Below are 8,022 nucleotides of genomic sequence, written 5' to 3' on the forward strand. Positions count from 1 at the left end.
CAGTTTCTCGATTAGAATTTTTTTCTCATAAGCTTACGTAGTTTGACAATTTACACAAGAACAAATCAGGAGTTTTAAATTATCCAAATATGACATAAACTGCATCGCGTAGCAATTGCCTTTTTCCTTTTTTGTCTATGCAGCAAATTTAATGTACTTCTTATCTGATACATTGGGCTATGTCAGAGACGTTTACTTCAAGTTGCTGAATATCATACGTTTTGGATAGAAAGATAAGGGGTAGGTAACCTTCTTCCTGAAATCAATTACTAGTAAATGATGCACTGGTAATTGACCTGTATGATTGGTTAACCCACACCCACCCCCGTTCTCAAAGACGGTTAATGAGATTTACTAGTGTTAACAATTCATCATACAATCAGCAAATTAGAAATTCAATTCCAGATTTTTCTATTTAAACATATTTTTTAAAGTGCGTTAAGTGTTTCAATAATAAAAAATGTTGAAGTTCCTTCATAACGCACTTTGAATTTTTTTTTTCAAACTGCGTTAGCTTCGTCCTAAGTTTAACGCGTTTTATTTTTTTTAAGTGTGTACTTTTCTCAAAGTGCGTTGCCACATACGTTATTTAAAATCCACTATAAATCACAAAACTTGTGTGCTATAATTCTTTAGAAACTGTACAAAGAATGTATGGTGTATCAAATCATTTGATAATGAGAAGATGGGATAAATAAGTAAAATTAATGTAAGTAGTCAGTTTCATGTGTGTATTTCAAACCTGACAATGTAGTGAGAATCATGTGTGTCTAACTGGTGGGTCAAGTGGTCTGATGTAGTGGAGTTCAGGGGAAAACCCAAATTTTTAATATAATGAATTTACGAATTATCAGCCCCCTAGGCTAATAAGAGTAGACAGTCTTTTATAAATTTGCTCAAATTTTTTCTTCACGACCCTTAGAAAATAGTGTAGTGACTTTCTGGTGAAAAGTCATGTGTAGTGAGTTTCATGTCTTTACGAGTATGTGTGTGTGTGTGTGTGTGTGTGTGTGTGTTTGTAAGCACCTGAATACCACTACACGAGGATGAATACACACGTTTTATCCCACTACATTTTTTCTTCCCACTACATGCACCCGTGTAGTGGGAAGTAAAATCGTTCGGAAACGTTATTTCTCATCGTACTTGATTCAAAAAATACAAAATTGTACTATGTTTGGGTTTCCGGTGTGTATGTGGATTTTTTGACACTCATCGTGGAGTCCATAAGAGTACTTTACACACTTTCCTCCATTGGATATAAATAGCGCATGCGCAATCGGAACTTCCTACTCGAAGATGGAAATAATTGTTTACAGTAAGTATAATTTTTTCTTCGATATCTAGGGAATTATATCATTCTATTCTAATAGATAAATCTGGTAAACGACTATAACAAGGTCAGGCATTGTCTTTCCTGTTAAGTTTGTCACTGATAAGAGAACACGAGATCTAATTTTGACATCATCCGAATGCCATATTCATAATCAAAGAAGGGATCGTAACTTATTTAGAATTAAAATGTGTCTATTTTATTTCAAGATTTATTTAATTATGGAACAGATTATTACTTTTATTTTAAGGGATATATCAGTACCTTCTTAGTGGCCGAAATTCGGCCCCATTCCTAATCAGAAATAGGTGATATTTCCTCAATTTAGCGGTATTTTTCCCAACTGGTTAACACTGAGTCTATATTTAATTCTTTTAAATAAATAATATGTATTAAAAGCAAAATATGTGATCTTTTAACCTCAATCAGCATAGCTTTTATCATAATACCTGTTTAAAAACATTCTGTAAACATTGCCAACTTTTAATCCTAATTTCCTCTATCTTTCTAAAAATCATAATGCTGTGTTCTGTGGAATCGTTATGCTGTTTCCACATACATGTACTTGATTGATATACCTTTTTAATTGTACAATTTCATTAAAAATACGGATGAATTACGTTGCATAATGATATTAATAGAAACATATTAGGAAAAGTTACTTTAAAAAAGTGATTTAGTAGGAATTACTGATTTTTATCATTAAAATGAAAAGTATGAGTTTTCTCATGGGGTTAAATTTCAAAATAAATGATATCTACTTAAGCTAATGGTGATTATTTCTTAATATTAGTACGATCTGAGATAAATTTGGGTACAGATAATGATCCAAAAAGATTTAGAGGGTTTCCTAAGTGATTAAGTGTACAGATTGATTTTAGAACGTTAAAATGAAAAGTACAGGTTTCCTCATTGGGGTCTAAGTTCAATAGGAAAGGATTTTTACTTAAACTATTGATGATTATTTCTTAACATTAGTGTAGTTTAGGATAAATTAGGGTACATATATTGATTGAAAAAGATTTAGATGGTTTCCTAAGTGAATAAGTATACTGAATTCATAACGTTTAAATTAAAATTATGGGTTTCTTCATGGGAGTCTAAGTTCAATAAAAAGGATTTTTACTTCAACTAATGGTGATTATTTCTTAGTATTAGTGTAATTTAAGATGAATTAGGGTACAGATATTGATTTAAAAAATTTAGGGGGGGGGGGGTTCCTAAATAAATACTATTATAAATACTGATTTTAGAACGTTAAAATGAAAATTAAGGGTTTCCTTATGGAAGTCTAAGTTCAATAGGAAAGGATTTTTACTTAAACTAATGATGATTAATTCATAGTATTTGTGTAATTTAGGATAAATTAGGGTACAAATATTGATTGAAAAAGATTTAGGGGGTGTCCTAAGTGATCAAGTATACTGATTTTATAACGTTAAAATGAAATGTATGGGTTTCCTCATGGGAGTCTAAATTTAACAGAAAAGGATTTAACTTACACTAATGGTGATTATTTCTTAGTATTAGTGTAGTTTAGGATAAATTAGGGTACAAATATTGATTGAAAAAGATTTAAGGGGTTTCCTTAGTGATTTAGTATACTGATTTAAGAGCGTTAAAATGAAAAAGATAAGTTTCCTCATGGGGGTCTAAGTTCAATAGGAAAGGAATTTTACTTAAACTATTGATGATTATTTCTTAACATTAGTGTAGTTTAGGATAAATTAGGGTACATATATTGATTGAAAAAGATTTAGATGGTTTCCTAAGTGAATAAGTATACTGAATTCAAACGTTTAAAATAAAATTATGGGTTTCTTCATGGGAGTCTAAATTCAATAAAAAGGATTTTTACTTCAACTAATGGTGATTATTTCTTAGTATTAGTGTAACTTAAGATGAATTAGGGTACAGATATTGATTTAAAAAATTTAGGGGGGGGGGGGGGTTCCTAAATAAATACTATTGTAAATACTGATTTTAGAACGTTAAAATGAAAATTAAGGGTTTCCTTATGGAAGTCTAAGTTCAATAGGAAAGGATTTTTACTTAAACTAATGATGATTAATTCATATTATTAGTGTAATTTAAGATAAATTAGGGCACAAACATTGATTGAAAAAGATTTAGGGGGTGTCCTAAGTGATCAAGTATACTGATTTTATAACGTTAAAATGAAAATTATGGGTTTCCTCATGGGAGTCAAAATTTAACAGAAAAGGATTTAACTTACACTAATGGTGATTATTTCTTAGTATTAGTGTAGTTTAGGATAAATTAGGGTACAAATATTGATTGAAAAAGATTTAAGGGGTTTCCTTAGTGATTTAGTATACTGATTTAAGAGCGTTAAAATGAAAAATATAAGTTTCCTCATGGGGGTCTAAGTTCAATAGGAAAGGAATTTTACTTAAACTATTGATGATTATTTCTTAACATTAGTGTAGTTTAGGATAAATTAGGGTACAACTATTGATTGAAAAAGATTTAGATGGTTTCCTAGATGAATAACAAAACTGAATTCATAACGTTTAAATTAAAATTATGGGTTTCTTCATGGGAGTCTAAGTTCAATAGGAAAGGATTTTTACTTAAACTAATGGCGATTATTTCTTAGTATTAGTGTAATTTAAGATAAATTAGAATACAAATATTGATTTAAAAAATTTAGGGGGGGTTTCCTAAATAAATACTATACTGATTTTAGAATGTTAAAAATGAAAATTAAGGGTTTCCTTATGGAAGTCTAAGTTCAATAGGAAAGAACTTTTACTTAAACTAATGATGATTAATTCATAGTATTAGTGTAATTTAGGATATATTAGGGTACAAATATTGATTGAAAAAGATTTAGGGGGTGTCCTAAGTGATCAAGTATACTGATTTTATAACGTTAAAATGAAAATTATGGGTTTCTTCATGGGAGTCTAAATTTAACAGAAAAGGATTTAACTTACACTAATGGTGATTATTTCTTAGTATTAGTGTAATTTAGAATAAATTAAGGGACAAATATTGATTGAAAAAGATTTAAGGGGTTTCCTAAGTGATTTAGTATACTGATTTAAGAGCGTTAAAATGAAAAGTATGAGTTTCCTCATGGGGTCTAAGTTCAATAGGATAGGATTTTTACTTAAACTAATGATGATTAATTCATAGTATTAGTGTAATTTAGGATAAATTAGGGTACAAATATTGATTTGAAAGATTTGGAGGGTGTCCTAAGTGATCAAGTATACTGATTTTATAACGTTAAAATGAAAATTATGGGTTTCTTCATGGGAGTCTAAATTTAACAGAAAAGGATTTAACTTACACTAATGGTGATTATTTCTTAGTATTAGTGTAATTTAGGATAAATTAGGGTACAGATATTGATTGAAAAAGATTTAAGGGGTTTCCTAAGTGATTTAGTATACTAATTTAAGAGCGTTAAAATGAAAAATATAAGTTTCCTCATGGGGGCTTAAGTTCAATAGGATAGGATTTTTACTTAAACTAATGATGATTATTTCTTAACATTAGTGTAGTTTAGGATAAATTAGGGTACAAATATTGATTTAAAAAGATTTAGACGGTTTCCTAAGTGAATAAGTATACTGAATTCATAACGTTTAAATTAAAATTATGGGTTTCTTCATGGGAGTCTAAGTTCAATAAAAAAGTATTTTTACTTCAACTAATGGTGATTATTTCTTAGTATTAGTGTAATTTAAGATAAATTAGGATACAAATATTGATTTAAAAAATTTAGGGGGGGGGGGGGGGTTCCTAAATAAATACTATACTGATTTTAGAACGTTAAAATGAAAATTAAGGGTTTCCTTATGGAAGTCTAAGTTCAATAGGAAAGGATTTTTACTTAAACTAATGATGATTAATTCATAGTATTAGTGTAATTTAAGATAAATTAGGGCACAAACATTGATTGAAAAAGATTTAGGGGGTGTCCTAAGTGATCAAGTATACTGATTTTATAACGTTAAAATGAAAATTATGGGTTTCCTCATGGGAGTCTAAATATACCAGAAAAGGATTTAACTTACACTAATGGTGATTATTTCTTAGTATTAGTGTAATTTAGAATAAATTAAGGTACAAATATTGATTGAAAAAGATTTAAGGGGTTTCCTAAGTGATTTAGTATACTGATTTAAGAGCGTTAAAATGAAAAGTATGAGTTTCCTCATGGGGGTCTAAGTTCAATAGGATAGGATTTTTACTTAAACTAATGATGATTATTTCTTAACATTAGTGTAGTTTAGGATAAATTGGGATACAAATATTGATTGAAAAAGATTTAGATGGTTTCCTAGATGAATAACTTTACTGAATTCATAACGTTTAAATTAAAATTATGGGTTTCCTCATGGGAGTCTAAGTTTAATAGGAAAGTATTTTTACTTCAACTAATGGTGATTATTTCTTACCATTAGTGTAATTTAGGATAAATTAGAGTACAAATATTGACTGAAAAAAAATTTAAGGGGTTTCCTAAGTGAAAACATACTGATTTTAGAACTTTAAAATAAAAAGTATATGGTTTTCCTCAATGGGGTCTAAGTTCAATAGGAAAGAACTTTTACTTAAACTAATGGTGATTATTTCTAAGTGTGAATGTAGTTTTGGATAAATTAGGGTACAAATATTGATTGCAAAAGAATTAAGGGTTTCCTTAGTGATTAAGTATACTGATTTTATAACATTAAAATGAAAAGTATGAGTTTCCTCATGGGAGTCTAAGTTCAACAGGAATGGATTTTGACTTAAACCAATGGTTATTTTTTCTTAGTGTTTATGTAATAAAGTATAAATTAGGGATAAAAAATATTGACTGAAAAATATTTAGGGGGTTTCCGAAGTGAATAAGTATACTGATTTTAGAACATTGAATGAAAATTATGGGTTTCCTCATGGGAGTCTAAATTTAACAGGAAAGGATTTTACCTAAACTAGTGATGATAATTTTTTAGTATTAGTGTAATTAAAGATAAATTAGGGTACAAATATTGATTGAAAAAGATTTAAGGGGTTTCCTATGTGATTAAGTATACTGAGTTTAGAACGTTAAAATGAAAAGTGTGGGTTTCTTCATGGGGGTCTAAGTTCAACAGGAAAGGATTTTTACTTACATTAATGGTTATTTTTTCTTAGTATTAGTGTAATTTAGGATTAATTAGGGTCCAAATATTGATTGAAAATGATTTAAGGGGTTTCATAAGTGATTTAGTTTACTGATTTTATAACGTTAAAATGAAAAGAATGATTTTCCTCATGGGTGTGTAAGTTCAATAGGAAAGGATTTTTACTTAAACTAATGGTAACTATTGCATAGCATTTGTGTAATTTAGGATAAATAAGGGTACAAATATTGATTTAAATAAATTTAGGGAGTTTCCTTAGTGATCAAGTATACTGAATTTGTAGCGTTAAAATTAAAAGTATAAATTTACTCATGGGGTTCTAAGTTCAACAGGAAAGGATTTTTACTTAAACTAATGGTGAATATTTCTTAGTGTTAGTGTAATTTAAGACAAATCAGGGTAAAAGTAAAGATCCAAGAATATTTATGAGGTTTTTAGAGTGAATAAGTAAACTGAATTTTTAACGTTGAAATGAAAAGCATGGGTGTCTTCATGGAGGTCTATTTAGTTCAATAGAAAAGGATTTTTATTTAAACTATAATGGTGATATAGGTTTTTTTTTTTAATAATCAATTACATGTACATAATGTATACTTATTTTTTCAAGTTAAAAGCAAAAGATATTGGTTTCCTCATGGGGGTCCAATACTTTACAAAAGGATTATTTTATATACTCACGGTAATTATTTCGTTGCATTAATGAACTCAACATGTAACCAATATTATTCATCTTTTTTACATTTTCTTTTAGAGACTCAAAACCAAAAATTTTGTTTGCAAATAGTGACTGATGTGCCTTATGATGTAGATGTTGGATATTGTGCTTTTCCAGGTAATGAACAATTTTTTTCTTACTGTAAACAAACACATGCTTAAGGGAAAAAAAGAAAGAGGGATATAGAAGAGAAAGAAGATTTATTTGTACTTAAGTGTCTATGAGTAATACTTTTACGTTTGATCTGAGTGAGCTGAATTAAATTCTTTATATAATTATATATTACTGTATACAATATATATGATTATTAAGAAATTAAGAATGAACAATTAATTGTGAATGATACTATGCATATCTGAATTTTTTCTACATTTTCTTTTAAGAGAAATGGCCCAAAATGGAAAGCATCTGCAGACAATGACTGATATGTTTTTTGATGCAGATGTTTCAAATGATGCTTTTGAAGGTATCAGTATAATTTGTGTTACTTATTGTAAACAACTAACTATTACAAATAATAACAGAAAAAGAGAAATGCTATGTGTGTGTGTGCGTGTGAGAGAGAGAAAGAGAGTGAGAGAGAGAGAGAATTAGATTAAAGGGGAGAAATAGTGAGATGACTTAATACAACTAATTTGTATAAATGAAGTAATTTTTCTATTTAGATATTTTACCTGAATGTCACTACATGCGTGTAAATAACTAAATGTGATGTCAATTTGAAAGAGAGAGAGAGAGAAGTCGATAGACACTAAGTTTGATTTAAAGGAATTAGATTGGAAGGGAGAGAGGAAGAGAGAGAGAGAGGAATAATTGAAAAAAAATAG

General features: G+C 28.7%; 1 long non-coding RNA gene across 1 annotated transcript; it reads left to right on the plus strand.

Moving 5' to 3' along the window:
* The first annotated feature begins 1,171 nt into the window (after positions 1-1,171).
* LOC117684062 (uncharacterized) lies at positions 1,172-7,662 on the plus strand. The gene is made up of 3 exons (XR_010710190.1): positions 1,172-1,318; positions 7,232-7,312; positions 7,579-7,662. It is a non-coding gene; the product is annotated as an uncharacterized lncRNA (long non-coding RNA).
* Positions 7,663-8,022: the final 360 nt, after the last annotated feature.

The sequence above is a fragment of the Magallana gigas genome, chromosome 10, assembly GCF_963853765.1.
Source record: "Magallana gigas chromosome 10, xbMagGiga1.1, whole genome shotgun sequence".
NCBI classification, from domain to species: domain Eukaryota; kingdom Metazoa; phylum Mollusca; class Bivalvia; order Ostreida; family Ostreidae; genus Magallana; species Magallana gigas.